The 14,580-nt window shown below is 43.2% G+C and overlaps 1 long non-coding RNA gene across 1 annotated transcript; it reads right to left on the bottom strand.

Annotated features, from left to right (window-relative positions):
- Positions 1-1,921: 1,921 nt before the first annotated feature.
- On the bottom strand, positions 1,922-5,344 carry LOC109366453. The gene is made up of 4 exons (XR_002112775.1): positions 5,185-5,344; positions 4,866-4,985; positions 2,651-2,766; positions 1,922-2,212 (listed from the first exon to the last, which is right to left on the bottom strand). It is a non-coding gene; the product is annotated as an uncharacterized LOC109366453 (long non-coding RNA).
- Between the last annotated feature and the right edge of the window lie 9,236 nt (positions 5,345-14,580).

Here is a 14,580-nt window from a genome sequence, read left to right as displayed (position 1 = left end):
ATTATTCAAGAATCAAAGCATAAAAAAGTATGCTAGGTAGGACACTCCAAAAGTAATGCCTCCTTCGTACGTTCATAGAAACCACAACAGACAGAAATAGCACAATGGTGAAATGCACCACCCATCAGCTCACTGTTCTCACATCCACTGTCTCATACATATATTTAAAAATAAATGTGCACAAGACAGTTTTTCAATACCTGCTGACTGATACCCAGCCAGACCCCAAGTAATACTAAGGAAAAGGCTATAAAATTACTTATTAAATCATCTTATTTTAATCATGAAATGCTTGTAACTAAACATAGAGAAAAATGTTTATTTTCCTTCATGCATGATATCTTAATACATCCTATTACTGATTCTTCTTTTTCAGCTGATGTCTCCTCAAATATCTACACACTTATCTACACACTTATCTTGTGTTTCCATGACCTTTTTCAGCAACCCCTTTAGAAAGCAGAAAACATTAAGGTGCTACTATGCTGAAGAGACCTTCAGAACGTGACAGTTCGGCTCCTTACAACTTTGGAAGAATACAGCAGAAAAAGCAGAGACTTATAAGCAGAGGTACAAATGGTTTCCATAAAAGAAGTTCATCAAGTGGTTCCTCTTCAATTCAGGAAAGAAAGAATTGAGGAGAAGTATAATGGAACCTGATGACATTCTTTGTAGCACAGAGAAAGGAGTGATAATTACATTGTGAAACTCGCTGCTCGGTAATGCTGAGAACAAACAGGATAACGAACAGGGAGCTAGTCTGGGCGCGGCAGTCACTGCGTGTTCTCTGTCCGCAAGGAGTGTTGTGATGAAGGTTGGCGTGGTTCACTGCCGCTGTTCTAGATGTTTTTCTTTCCCTTCCAAGCGAAGGAGAAGAAAACATCCCGAGCCCTGACATTGCTAAGTCTGCCTGAGAATGTTCTGCTTCCTGTTCTGAAAGGTCTTCCCGCTGAGAACATCCTCTTGCTCAGAGCAGTGCACTCCCATCTTAAATAATTTGTGGATAATCACAATAGTGTTTGGGCATGTGCACATTTGGAGACGTATGGCCTTCTCCAAAAACTCTGAAGGTGTTTGAAAGGTGATAACTGAAGCTGACTCGAGTGGGAGGACTTTGCCCTGGCTTCCTTTGATCGACAGCCCGGAGGATTTGGTCATCCCTGAGAGGTGTCCCAACCCAGATTTTGCCAGGTACTTGTATGGAGCAGCTCCCTTGGATGGTGAAATCTTCTGGTACTTACCACCAGCGGCACAAACCCCAGCACTTGCTGGACTTACAAATTCAGTACTACCCCCTTGGCCACGATCCAGTACAGATACACTAGGCTGTCAGGAGAAGAGTGACTCCACTATTGTTCTTGGGCAATGGGATGAGAAGCAGGAGTCAGATCCAATAAAGCATTGCCCTAGCTCTCCAAGCTGCTGCCCCTTGCTACCCACAGGCAAGCAGGGGCTAGGCAAGGGAAATAGTATACTGGTTGTACTGGGTCTCCACCTTTTGTTCAAGGAGAAGAATTGCACCAAGAGGCCTGAGAGAAGGGGGAGCAAGTGGGAGGTGGGGGTTGCAGCACTGCAGTTGATACAGGCATTGTTCAAGGAATCAGGACACCAGATCTTCCATATGAGCCCAATGCAGAGTTTTGCCAAGAGGGGAGGAAGGAAGAAGATTCAGTTTCAGCCTTGCAGATGAACATCTTTTCTGTGCCCAAAGAATTGCTCTGTGCCCTTGATGCTGAAGGCAGCCATACAGAGCTGGGGAATGGGTGCACGGCCCCTGACCTCAGATCAGCAGGGAACTCAGGAGAACTGAATGCAGTCACTGCCGATTTTTACCAGTTCTACTCTGCTTTAAGACTCATTGCAAAGTTTCAGAAAAAGCGTCCCCTCAGAATAAGAAAGAAAAGGAATAGGGATGGTTTTAATTGTTTTTTTGTTGTTGTTTGTTTTAAAATATACAATTGACAGTGTCACACTGTCAATGACCTCAGACAGTTCCAGAAAGAGCTCATCCGCATCCTTCTCAGTGTCCACATCAATTTCTCCATCCAGTTCTTCTACTGTAATTTCCATTATGAACTTCTTGATGTCATCATCTTCAGCTGTGCAGCTCAGCTGCTGGATCTTATCTGCTTCTTATGAGGAATGGGATGTTGAGTTTGAGACCTCTGACTGTGCCATAGAGTCTTCCTGGCTTCCCAGAAGCAGTTCCAGACTTGGGAGAACAAGAAAGAGAACAATCAGTACATTTCTAACTGGAGATACACTTTCAGCAAACCAGCTCTGAGATCTGTAGTTAACCCCTCCTGCACTTCACACTCACATAGAGATGGCGATTCAGTTAACTTGAGGCTGCCTTTAGAGTGCAAGATACCAGCAAGTACATTTTTCATAGTGCAAATTTATCTGTACAGATAGAGCAGCTTGAGTCTAGAAAACAGGGGCCAGGTTTTGTAGCAGAAATACATAACTTTAACTGTAAATATGTCAAGAAGTCATCCTCTGCAAAAACTGAGTTACTTTTCCCCATGACATACTTAGCAGAGATTTTTAGTAAGCAATTTAAATTATTTCAGATGACCTCTTCCTTTGTTGTATTATGCCATGATACATCTCAAACATCCAATTTTTCCCCAGACATGAAAGAACTTACGTTTAATGGAAAAAATGACACTGATGAAGACCAAGTTATGGTCATCACCTGCTTGGAAGATTTATGACTTCAACACTGATCAACGTGTATTCAGGCAGGACTGAAGCAAGAATCGCCTAGGAAGAAACAAGACAGTGTATATGAGGCACAGGTAAAAGATTCCTAAGTAACTGCTTTTCCCAGAGAAGTTGTGGATGCCCCATCCCTGAAGGCATTCAAGGCCAGCCTGAATGGGTTTCCAGGCAGTCAGATCTCGTGGCTGGCAACCCTGGCCACAGCAGGACGGACGGGTGGAACACTAGATGATCTTTGAGGACTCCTCCTCCCTTCCCTCAGCACTGCTGAGTGTAAACCCAAATAAAGAACTACGGTGCTTGTGAAGAAAACATTCTCTTGAAGGTTACAAGTGACCTTGGGTGTTTTGCAGCATTAATGGACAAAACACGTCACACCACAGAGCAATCTCAGAATCATAGAATCACAGAGTATTACATAATCATTGCTCTACATCTAAGCAAAATAGAAAGTTTATACAAGTACCCTGTGAGACATCTGCTGCCTTCAAAGGAAACAGAAGAACTGTAGAACATTTCTACCTTTTATTCAAGAGCACTGTAAACCTACCATGTCCACCACTGCTTTTGCCATTGTTTACCACTCTCCAGAAAAAACCAACACTATTCTGACAGCCAAAACACAATCTAATATTTCATTTATCGTGACTCTTCTCTGCACTGCCCATTGAATGGTTACTTGACATCCTGCACCCACACAAAGGTAATACTCAAAATTGAGTCTTTCATGCTTCACGCCATCATAAACTCACTTTTGCTTGGTGGTATGGTGTCATGGTTTTATGATTTTTGGTTATCGTTATTCCATATCATAACATCATGTAGTGCACTGGGAGTTAAGATGTTTATGCTCAAGTTCCGGGTACCTGTCTGGAAGAGAAGAACAACTACATTCCCCAGGGGGCTTTGCGGTCAGAAAGGAGATATAACTCCTGGCAAGGTCACCTGATGCGCTCTTCTTCGTCGGCTCTTCTTTATCAGCTCTCCTCCTGTCTCCCTGCTGCTCAAGTGGACTGCACATCTCACCTCAGTGTTATGGTGAGGCCTATCCACCTTTCGGACTTTCTCTCTCATTATATTTGATTTATTAGCTTCAATTCTAATTATATTGTATTATAGTGTGTTATCTTGCATTCCAATACTATATTTAGTAAATTAGTTTGTTTCTCTCAGATCGTTGCAGCTGTTTTTAATCATTTTTGGGTCCCCTGTTCCCCTTTTCCGCAGGTGTGGAACTGCGGATCCCTCCACCCTGGTAGTCACAGAACTGAGCTGAACCAGCCCGTAAACCGTTGACATATGGTCAGTCTGTTACCACCGTGTTCCTTTAAGTGCAAAAAGCTTTCTGGCAGCCTCCTGGCTGATTCTCCCAATAGCAGGGAATGTCACTGCGCTTCTTCTGAAGAGACAAAGAAAGGAAGCGACATGGAAACAGGCGCACAAGGTTTGCAAAGAGATGCAGAGCTGCAGGTCATGCCAGAAATAGGGCTGTCACAGTGCTGAAACATCATTTATCACTAAAGAAAACATCTGGGAGCATATTCACAACATCTGCATAAGCTGTAACTACTTGATATATTTCACTTTCATATCCTTCAGGTAGAAGAGACAGGCACTCTCAGTTCAGGGGATTAAACCAGTGCACCTGTAAAATGCTACCAGTATTTGGGAGAAACAGTGCCTTCAAATGCCATGGTTAAGTCCATCAGAAATTATCGGGCAGAGCCTTAGCTCTTCACAATCATTTCTAGCCCCACCCTTTACTACTCCAAGCAGCCAGAACAAACTGTTCTGAAGAAATTCAGGGCAGAGAAGGCCTGATAGACTACAACCAAGTCCAGCTGGCAGGCGGGCAGTGCCCGCTCTTTCCTACAACCCTGCTCCAGCAGGTTTAGGAGTCTGAGCAATGTGCTCTTTTTGCATCTGGGGAGAAAATGCCTTTGGCACCTAGTGCAAACATCTCTTGCTAAGATATACCTGAAGCATTGAATTCTCTTCCCCATACCCCTCTAGAAACAGAAACCAGTAAGATTTTCACAGCAAATGTATCTAGCCAGCAAAAGTGCATTCAGCCCACCAACAGTAATGAAAAGTGGTTTTGTGGACTAAGTTGGAGAGCAAATTTTTAGGCAAACACTCACATCAACTATCATGTATCTGAACTTGCAGTTGCTCCTGAAACAACCACCCTCCATCCACAGTCAGCAGACTCGTTCACTCCCCAGAGCCACTTCACAGTGGCGGAAGGGACAACTGTCTCCCTGCAAGCAAAAGGAAACCACACAGAAAAATAAGAGTTCAGCCTGAAACATGTCCATGCTACTATTCCAGGTTCAGCAAGCGCAGAATCCCACTGGTTATGAAGGTAACACATCACCAGTAGGTCTCCCCCTGTTCCACTCCTTTCTCTTAAAAGTGAGGAAAAGGAAGAAAGTCCAGACAAAAGAAACCCAACCATACCTTAAAACAGAGTAGAAATAGAAGTAGCAGTCATCTCCTTGCAGAGACATGGGGAACTTCTTAGAGCAAGTTTGGTTGTCTCCAAAGGAATTCTCTGCTTTTGGAAACGAGAGAGCTGCACTCCTGGACTGCTTGGATCCACAACATGTCCTCTTGAACAGGAACCCTATGGAAAGTATCAACAAGAGAAGAATAATGAGGAGTGAGCATTTTCCTAGTTTACTTTTTATGCAATTCAAACTCTCGAGGAGGGCAGCGTCTCGGAAGCAGCTGGTTGAAAGAACTGTGCTAACTCTAGATCCAACTTGTGCCTAACTGCCACGACATCTCCTAGCAAGTACTGTCCTCCATCTCATCAACAGTTATATACCTTGAAGCACATATTTTGTGTTCCTGAAATGAAAAAGACTCCCTTCATCATCTACTCTTGCTGCAGCTACAATGGATGCACTGGTACGACTTGCATGTTTGACAGTCCTACAGTTCTGGCTTACCCAGTCACAGCTGCAGTACTCCCAGCTAACACACCATTATTCCTCTCTAGGTGTAAGACCCTACACTTGCTTTTGTTGAACCTCATCCGGTTTCTTACTGCCCAGCTCTCCAGCCTGTCCAGGTCTCGCTGAATGGCAGCACAGCCTTCAGGCGTGTCAGCCAATCCTCCCAACTTCGTATCATCAGCAAACTTGCTGAGGGTGGCCACTATCCCCTCATCAAGGTCACTGATGAAGATGTTGAACAAGACCGGACCCAGCACAGACCCCTGGGGGACACCACTGGTTACAGGTCTCCAGCCAGACTCTGCACCACCAATGACAACCCTCTGCGCTCTGCCAGTCAGCCTGTTCTCAACCCACCTCACTGTCCACTCGTCTATCCCACACTTCCTCAGCTTTGTTATAAGGATGTTGAGGGAGACAGTATCAAATGCCTTTCTAAAATCAAGGTAGACTACATCTACCACTCTTCCCCCATCCACCCAGCATGTGACAGCATCATAGAAGGCCACCAGGTTGGTCGAGCACGACCTCCCCTTGGTCAACCCATGCTGACTACTCCTGATAACCTCCTTTTCTCCCAGTTGTCTGGAGATGGTATCCAGCACAAGCTGTTCCATCACCCTTCCAGGGACAGAGGTGAGGCTGACAGTCCTATAATTACCCGGATCTTCCTTCTTGCCCTTTTTGAAGATCGGAGTGACATTGGCTATCCTCCAGTCTTCAGGGACCTCCCCTGTTATCCAAGACCTCTCAAAAATGATGGAGAGTGGTTCGGCAATGACCTCCGCCAGCTCCCTCAGCACACGTGGATGCACCCCATCAGGTCCCATGGACTTGTGGACCTTAGTACTGCCTAGGCACTCATGCACGTCCTCTTTCCTGACTAAAGCAAAGTTTCCTATTCCCCAGACCCTCTCACTAACCTCCAGGGTGTGGGATTCCTGCGGGAGAGCCTTTTCACTGAAGACAGAAGTAAAGAAGGCATTCAGTATCTCTGCCTTCTCAGCATCCCCCGTTACTAGAATCCCCCCCTCACTTAGTAAGGGGCCCACATTCTTTCTAGTTTTCCTTTTGCTGTTAACATACTTGAAGAAGCCTTTTTCATTATCCTTTATCACTTTAGCCAGATTCAATTCCAGACGGGCTTTAGCCTTTCTCGTTGTATCCCTGCAGGCCCTGACTATATTCCTATATTCTTCCCAAGTGTTCAGACCCTTTTTCCACATTTCATGGACCATGGGTATCAGCACCCATCAGCCACCACCACTATCACTACCAGCTGGAACGAGGGCTAACACAGCGTGTCCACACTCCTGTGCAGGGCTCACCGCTGTGGCACTCACTGGTGGCAGCCAGGGGCCCAAGCACAGTGCTTGTGATGTCATTGTGCTTGTGTCACCAGGTAGTTCATGTCCCCAGCTGAGCACATGGCTCTCTACTATGACTTCAGCAGGGTTTTGTGCAACACAGGGGCAGCCTAGCCCAGAATTACATATGGAAATTGGCAGCCCTGCCACAGGCAAGGGGATTGGAGTTTGATGATCCTTGATGCCCCTTCCAACCCAAGCCATTCTGCTTCTACAGTTCCATAATACATTTTTGAGGGAGATTCCAGAAATATATAGAATATTAAAATATAATCCATATCAGTATAAATACTGGTGACTATTACAGAATGGTAAAGATTTATCAGTGATAAAATACTTGCTGGAAACTTTCAAGATGTGTCAGCAATGACATTGTTCTTTCTTTACTTTCATTTTTATGTAGTTTTCTTGGAAACACCATTAGCCATTATCAGGCCAGGAGATTAGAAAAAACTTCAACCTGAGACAGTGTGGTCTGTCTTGCAAACAATATTTATCTTCCTACCTCACAGAACCCCCATTTCTGGCTTCATGTCCATGCTGCATTAAACACACTCCTTTCCAGACTATTTAGATGTTATTAAGCACAATGGCCTTTCTCACTGGATCCTTTTGAAGTGCAGTTTCTATGATTTTTTTTTCCTCTTTTCCTTCTTGGATTTATCTGTGCCAGAGTTAATTTATACTAACTAAAATAACTCCAGAATTTTAAAAATATGCAAACTGTTTTCTGTAAACATGTGAATCATGCAAATATGGTTCTGTTTCTGTTCCCCTGAGGTCTGGCCTGCTTTTAACAGAAAAGCAAAAAAAGGAAGAAGTGAAAGCTGTTACTGTTTTTCTTTCTTAACCCACAGTAGAAAGAATGGAATTTTTTTTTTTAATCCTTTGCAAACAAATGAAACCATTATTTTTTTAGATATGAAGGTTCGGATGCTCACAAGAAAGTAACCATACTGCTGAAGTCTTATAACAATATTTCTTACCCTCAAAGGAAAAAAATCTTGTTTTGACCACATAATACTGTCTGTAAGGTGCTATAGAAAACACAGAGATAGCTTTGGAAGACTGCTAGCTTTGGGATATTTTTTTTCCTAATTTCTGGCACTCTATTTGCTTAGTCTATTTGGAAACGTGAACGCATATACACAGATTTCCTTTATTTCAAAAATGGAATCCATTGTATTCTAATGCACGTCTCTGTTGACACTTCTGTCATAATAAGGTCGATTCACTTATTCAAACCACCTTTGTTCCCAGCTGTACTTTCACTAGAAATAGACTGTAATCACTACCAGGTCTCAAAGGATTTAAAAAGCTGAAGTCTTATAAAAGTGAATATAACTTTAAGATAGCGCAGTCACATTCTTCTAATCTTATTTCAAATTTCTTTAGGTTGCTACACTAATTGGGGAACAAGATCATGAAAATCTGAGATGACACTGAAACACTCATACATCAGAATGTAGAAATTAAGTTACTTTAAAGAGCTGGCATAAAAAGACAAAAATCTCAAGTCCATACTTGCAGGGTAGTTTTAAAGAGAAATAAATAGTGCACAAATTTGGAAGGGGAGAGGGGCATGGGTAAGCTTGTACAGAAACATAGATTTCTACAATAGTTATAATTTTAATCAATTCATTGATTCCCTTCCCCACCTCTCATCTCCAAAAATAAACAATACTTCAGCTAGAGCAGTGAAAGGCCATCTGTCAAGAAATACTCTGCAAATAAGTTATTGTATATACTATAAATAAACAAAAAGCAAGTGTACTGTAGCTGAACAAAACAGATGCTTTTAAATGAAGACAACACCTGCCCAGTTTTTACCTATGTCTTAAAAGAATTAGAGTCACTTTGAAGCTTAAAAAAAATAAACCACTACAAGCCAATTTCCAAAGTCTGCCTAAGAAGATGGAATAAAACACTACTGTATTTTTTTATGGTAGTACTGAAGAAAACTTTTATGTACTGAGGGGAGCATGGACACAGTTGTCCTTTATCTGGTTCTCCAGGTAAGAATGTGAAATGCTTACTAGCTTTTTCAATTTCCTAATTATCCATATGTGGCACGGCATGTGGCAAAGTACATGAGACAAGTACACTAAATTAGACAATGGATACAGTGTTGTGTGGCATCAGGAGGGCATTCTTTTGGGTATCCAAAGAAAACGCAGTGGCTCAGATGCAAGACAGAGCAATGAACTATTTCCTCTTCTGACACCCTCCCATACCCAGGCGATCATCAGATTAGGAGATCTGATGGCATCTGCAGGTAATACAGAGGCCACAGAGCAGAGGCACTGCTGAACACAACTGAAAACATGAGTGAATGCACAGCCTGGAAGAGACGATGGTGAGACTGGTTGCATGAGGCTCAAGCAGAGTGCTCAGGGAAGGCTGCCTTTGTAGCCAGGGACAAATCCAAGCTCTCAGAAAGATGGGATAAGGTCAAAGCATCAGCAACCTTCTACTACAGAAAGAAAAAAGCTCCTGGAAAGCAGCAAACCAAAGCCTGAAAATACAACCTGAGCATGTCTGGAAACACTGATAGCGTTAATGTAATTATTAAAAGATGCAGAACCAGGCCAAATATCTCACAGCAGTTGAAGGTGTTATCACTTGGACAGATTTGCAGCAGTTGAACCTGATGGACACAGGTGTTAATTGGGAAGTTAAAGCACTAACACTCCAGAGAAAGATTTTTTACAGGAGTAGTACATTTTTATCAATTTAACAAAGTCAATGCTTGGGAGTAACTACATCAGCTAAGGCTTATCTGCCCAAACTCTAGACTAACTTAAAAACAACAACAACAAAAAAAAAAACAGTTTTAGTTAAGCTAGTGAAGCAATATTAGAAGAGATGCTCTTATTGAGTTAAAAAACTCCTTCAAACTAACGATATAAAGCTAGGCTGTTGCAGGAAGCTGTAGAAACCAAGAGGCTAGGCTTTGTCATAAGGTCCCTAGAGGTATCACAATTCCAGTATGCCCCCTCTATTTGAAGAAATATTTCCTAGCACAGAGGTGAAAATATGTAAATGCTCATAGCAGCATAAAGATCATCAGTTCTCTACAGAGTATTTATTTGTAGTCAGACCGTATTTTTTTAAAAAGTAATATTAAGTATTTTTGTGGATAAGAGAAATATTTATTCATACCTTCACACAAAAAATGCAGATTGTAACATTTTTAATCTTTACTGAACTAATGGACATTTTTTACCCATTTGTGAACTGTTTGTCAAGGCTCTATATTTAGCTGCCATTCTGTAAAAAGCAATCATTCCCAGAAAACAAATGGTAGAGCCATGAAATATAAATGCCCTACAAGTTATAACCTGATTGCATCAGGATTTACCCTATTTTAGTATTGCATGTGCTTGCTGACACCAACTAACTTTTTCTCTGTACAAACGAAACATTGCTTTCCAAATCACACCATTTAAAAACAAGCATAATACTGAATCTGAAATTTTCTTTTGAATATTTACTGTTACAAAATAAGTCGAGGGGAGCTTGAAATTCACCTCAGCCTCTGTCACTGGCAGGGCTGCCATGCAGCCAAGCAGGCTGGTCAGGACCCCAAACCCACCTTTGCACACCCTGATGAATGGGACATAAACTGTGGAGCCTGTTTCAGGACCTCACCACCATCTGAGAGAAGAATTTCCTACTAATGTCTAAGCTACAATTACTCTCCTGGAGTTTTGTTTTTGCTGCACTCTTGATGACAAAAACACCGTATGTTTCAAAACCAGAACAAAGATTCTTACATATAATAAAGTCGAAGAAGCCAGGTTTAAAATAAAGATAACAAATACCTCAGCTCTGGTGATAGAAATGCAAAAGGGGAAAAGCACTGAAATTCAAACTCAATCACAAGTGGCCTAACCAAGGAACAAAATTAAAAAAGCACGATTCAGTGTACATTGAATACTTGAAAGGTTAAATCCATAAACACAGGACAGTACATAGAATTGCTAACTGCAGTTACACTTACACAACACCTTGCAGTGTGTTCGATTACCACTTCTAATCTAATATCAACATCCACAAAAGAAATGTCAAAACAATCAAAATATTAACAAGTGAAGAGCTGGAAATACCTCAAAAGTACAGGAAAAAAAGGAAAAAAAATCACTAACTAGACTTACACTCCTGATTACAGTATCTAAATAGAATACATCAAGACAGCAATTAAATAAAAAAGACACCTCATGACAAGAAGAAATACAAAATAATGACACTAGAAAAACAAGACACAACAATAAATAACATGCAACAGCAAATAACATTTAATATTTGAAGATCACAAAAGGTTTGGTGAGAGAAGAGACATACAAATCATTACAAAAACATAAAAGGAAATTATGGAAAAAAAAGACATGAGAAGACTTCCACTTCCTTCACTTGTGCCACAAGTAGCACCTCAACCTGCACCCTCTATTGGGCCGGGGAGGGGCCGCTCCCACCAGATGGCTAAAGTGGCCGGCTGCACCAATGCAGCTTCCCCAGACCTGATTATGGGGGGGCAGGCCGCTCTGGGGACTGAGGGCTCCACAGTTTGTGACACACGCTTCGGGGTGTCACGCTGGCACGTCGCCAGCAGGACAGGGGACATGCAGGCACAGACCCAAGCCTTTGATACAGGGTGGCCATGGCCACACAACTACCACACAGCTCTGCTCCATCCTGGCAAAAAAAGGGGCAAGACAAGAGGACACTTGCAACCACCTGCGGGGCTAAGATGGAACATCCCCCTTGCTGCATCCACCGAGTCCCCCATTCCCCAGTGGGAAGCCATGGCTAAGCTGCAGCCATAGTCATGGAGGCCTAAAGGGAGAGTTCAATCGCAAGTCACGCACGCAAATGAAGTCACGTGAAATGAAGGAAGGGGAACACAGGCATACTGAGATGGCTTTCCAGAAGGGAAGCAGAAGGCAATGCAGCCAAGGCCTGTGGGAGAAAAATCCCCGTACCCACAAGCAGCAGACAAGAGCCTCTGTCCTGCCCTGGGGCTGCACAGAGGCCACAGACCTCAACACGCCAAGGGGATTCTCAGGGGGCCAAATGCTAAATGGCATGACACACACCCTGAGTACAAGGCTGACATACAGGCAGGTCACCAGCAGGCATCAATGCTGAGTGGCCAGAGAAACAGTGGCAGGGAAACGGCACTACCTTACCTACAGGGTGCCCATGGGGTCCAGCGAGCTCAGTTTCCCACTGAGGTGCAGAGAAGGTGGCTCTCGCCCTTCTTACAGGGGTTCACATTCCCCAGGCAGCCAAAGGAGCAACAAGGCAAAAGACCAACTACAGCAAAGACCCGAGCCCTGCTTACAGTGAGGTCACCCAGCACAAAGCCAACCTGGTCATCTAAAGTGCCGGCAACTGTGACGTGACTATGCCCCTGGTGACAGGGAGATGCTTTTGCTGAGGCCACCTCTCCCTTAGCCCAGCTGCAGCCTCCTGCTTCCTCTTCTTGCTCCCTCTTCTTGTGCCCTCCTGCCTCCCGGTTCTGCACACAGCTTCTTCCGCCGTCTTCTGCGGGAGCTCTTGAAAAGGAAGGCAGGCACCATTAGACCCGAGAAGCACCAATGCCCCCCCCAATGGACACACAGAACTGAACATCCCCATGGAGTTGGCACACGAGCACCCAGCCAAGGAAGACCTTGCATCTCCCAGCCTCGACTCGTGCCAGAAAAAACACCCCCCTGAGCAGCTTTACTCACCACTTCTACATGGTGCAGACTTCCAGATGGTGCAGCAGCATCTCAGAAAAAAAAATACACTCCCCCATTGCAATGCTGTTTTATTCTTTATTGTGATTCCAGTAGGTGTACTTTCATGCTTTATTTTCAACCTGAGTATTGCCCCATCTACAAGGGAGTTTTGTTGCCCACGGTTGTTTTTCTCTTTACCTCCTCTCCCTTTTCAACATACAGGCTTCCGCAGTTTCGTCTGTTTCTCTTCCATCAGTTGTTTTTAATTCATCCAATTACAAGATTGTCAGCTTCCAACACGTACTGCCATGCTTAATTTTCAGTTACAAACTAGAGTTCTATATGAAGGGTCTGTTTGTGTCTTCATTTCCTTTGTATTTTATTTACAGATCTTTTTTAACTGTTTTTTCTTTACCTCTCTAGCACTATTCCACTGTTTCCTCCCCTTCAGCATCAGTTTTTCTTTCTGGATGTCCCAACTTGTTTTCTTCCTTCTTTCTTCCAAAGCAATTTCCCCATCTGAGACTTAACTATCTATGGGTCATCTGTCCAGTTGGGTCAGATTTTCCTCTAATAGAGCTTCCTCCGTCAGTGGAATTCCTGTCACGCTGTGAGGAGAACACTTTCCCCCGTGTGCCTTATGTAGGTGTCTCTGGCTCCCACCAACCAACAGCAGCTCAGAATGTGACTGTCTCTTCCCGCCATTTTAGCTTCCTGCCATTTTTGCTTCCCGCCGCTTTCTCTTCCTGCCCTTTCCATCTGGAGGTAATGAGGCCGGGATCATTTCGGAGTCACCTCGCAATCACGCGCCCTTCCCAGGCGGTGCCGCCTTACAGGTGTTCTCACCTCACATCCCGAGCACCTGGCAGAGCTGGGTGTGAGGGACTCATCTCTTCAGCTTCGGTGTTTGTTTGAGAGTCACATAAGCATGAGGTGTTCCTTCCAAGGCAGTATATATCCACAAACACAATTAAAAATATATTAGACCTGCTTAAAAATATGTTTTTTGTTAATGAATTTCTCACAGGGAATCCTTACTTCTCTGCCTATACAGGGAAAACCTTTTCTGAGCTCATCATACAGAGAAAAGGGTGAAATAAGCTGATGCCTGATGTATGAAGGAGATTATATAAGCTCAGGATGTTCCCGTTTTATAGTTACTTGTATAATTTATTTACACATTGTGTTTGGAAATGCTTATTTAATTGCAATATGTTGAAATTTATGTTTGTTAAATTCATTTTATTCAGTAGCTGGCTGTGTTCTTTCTCTTTATGATAATGATATATAATAGGGCTAAGAAGGAGACAAAATGACAGATACAAAATGTCTGCTGCTCCCACCAATGGATGATTCCAAAATAGGATGTACCAGTAGTAGGTACAACTCTTGTCAGCTGTGTGGGAAAGATATCCCTTCAAGGAAAACGTGGTATTGAACTCAGGCAAACTGACCACTGTGGAGAAAGGTATCTAGTATTTGAGGGAACTATTTGTGGTAGAGGTGATGTATAGTATTAACTTGGATGATAATACCAGTTCAAAGATCCAGATGATGTGATATCTATGTGGCAGAGAGTTGTATGAAATGCACCCTTATAGTTTGCCAGCACCCTGGCTGGAATGAACAAGAAAGATAACAGAAGACCAACGGTGGATGAAGCAGCTAGCCTGCTTGAAAAATGGGCCACTGTCATGGTTTTATGGTTTTTTTTTGTTTGTTTTCAGTATTCCACATCAAAACATCATGTAGTGTACTGGGAGTTAAAGTGTTAATGCTCCAATTCCAGGTACCTATCCCTGT

Source organism: Meleagris gallopavo, chromosome 2 (genome assembly GCF_000146605.3).
Source record: "Meleagris gallopavo isolate NT-WF06-2002-E0010 breed Aviagen turkey brand Nicholas breeding stock chromosome 2, Turkey_5.1, whole genome shotgun sequence".
In the NCBI taxonomy this organism is placed as follows: domain Eukaryota; kingdom Metazoa; phylum Chordata; class Aves; order Galliformes; family Phasianidae; genus Meleagris; species Meleagris gallopavo.
The sequence above is the reverse complement of the archived record's forward strand: the minus strand, read 5'-3'. Positions and strand labels throughout refer to the sequence as shown.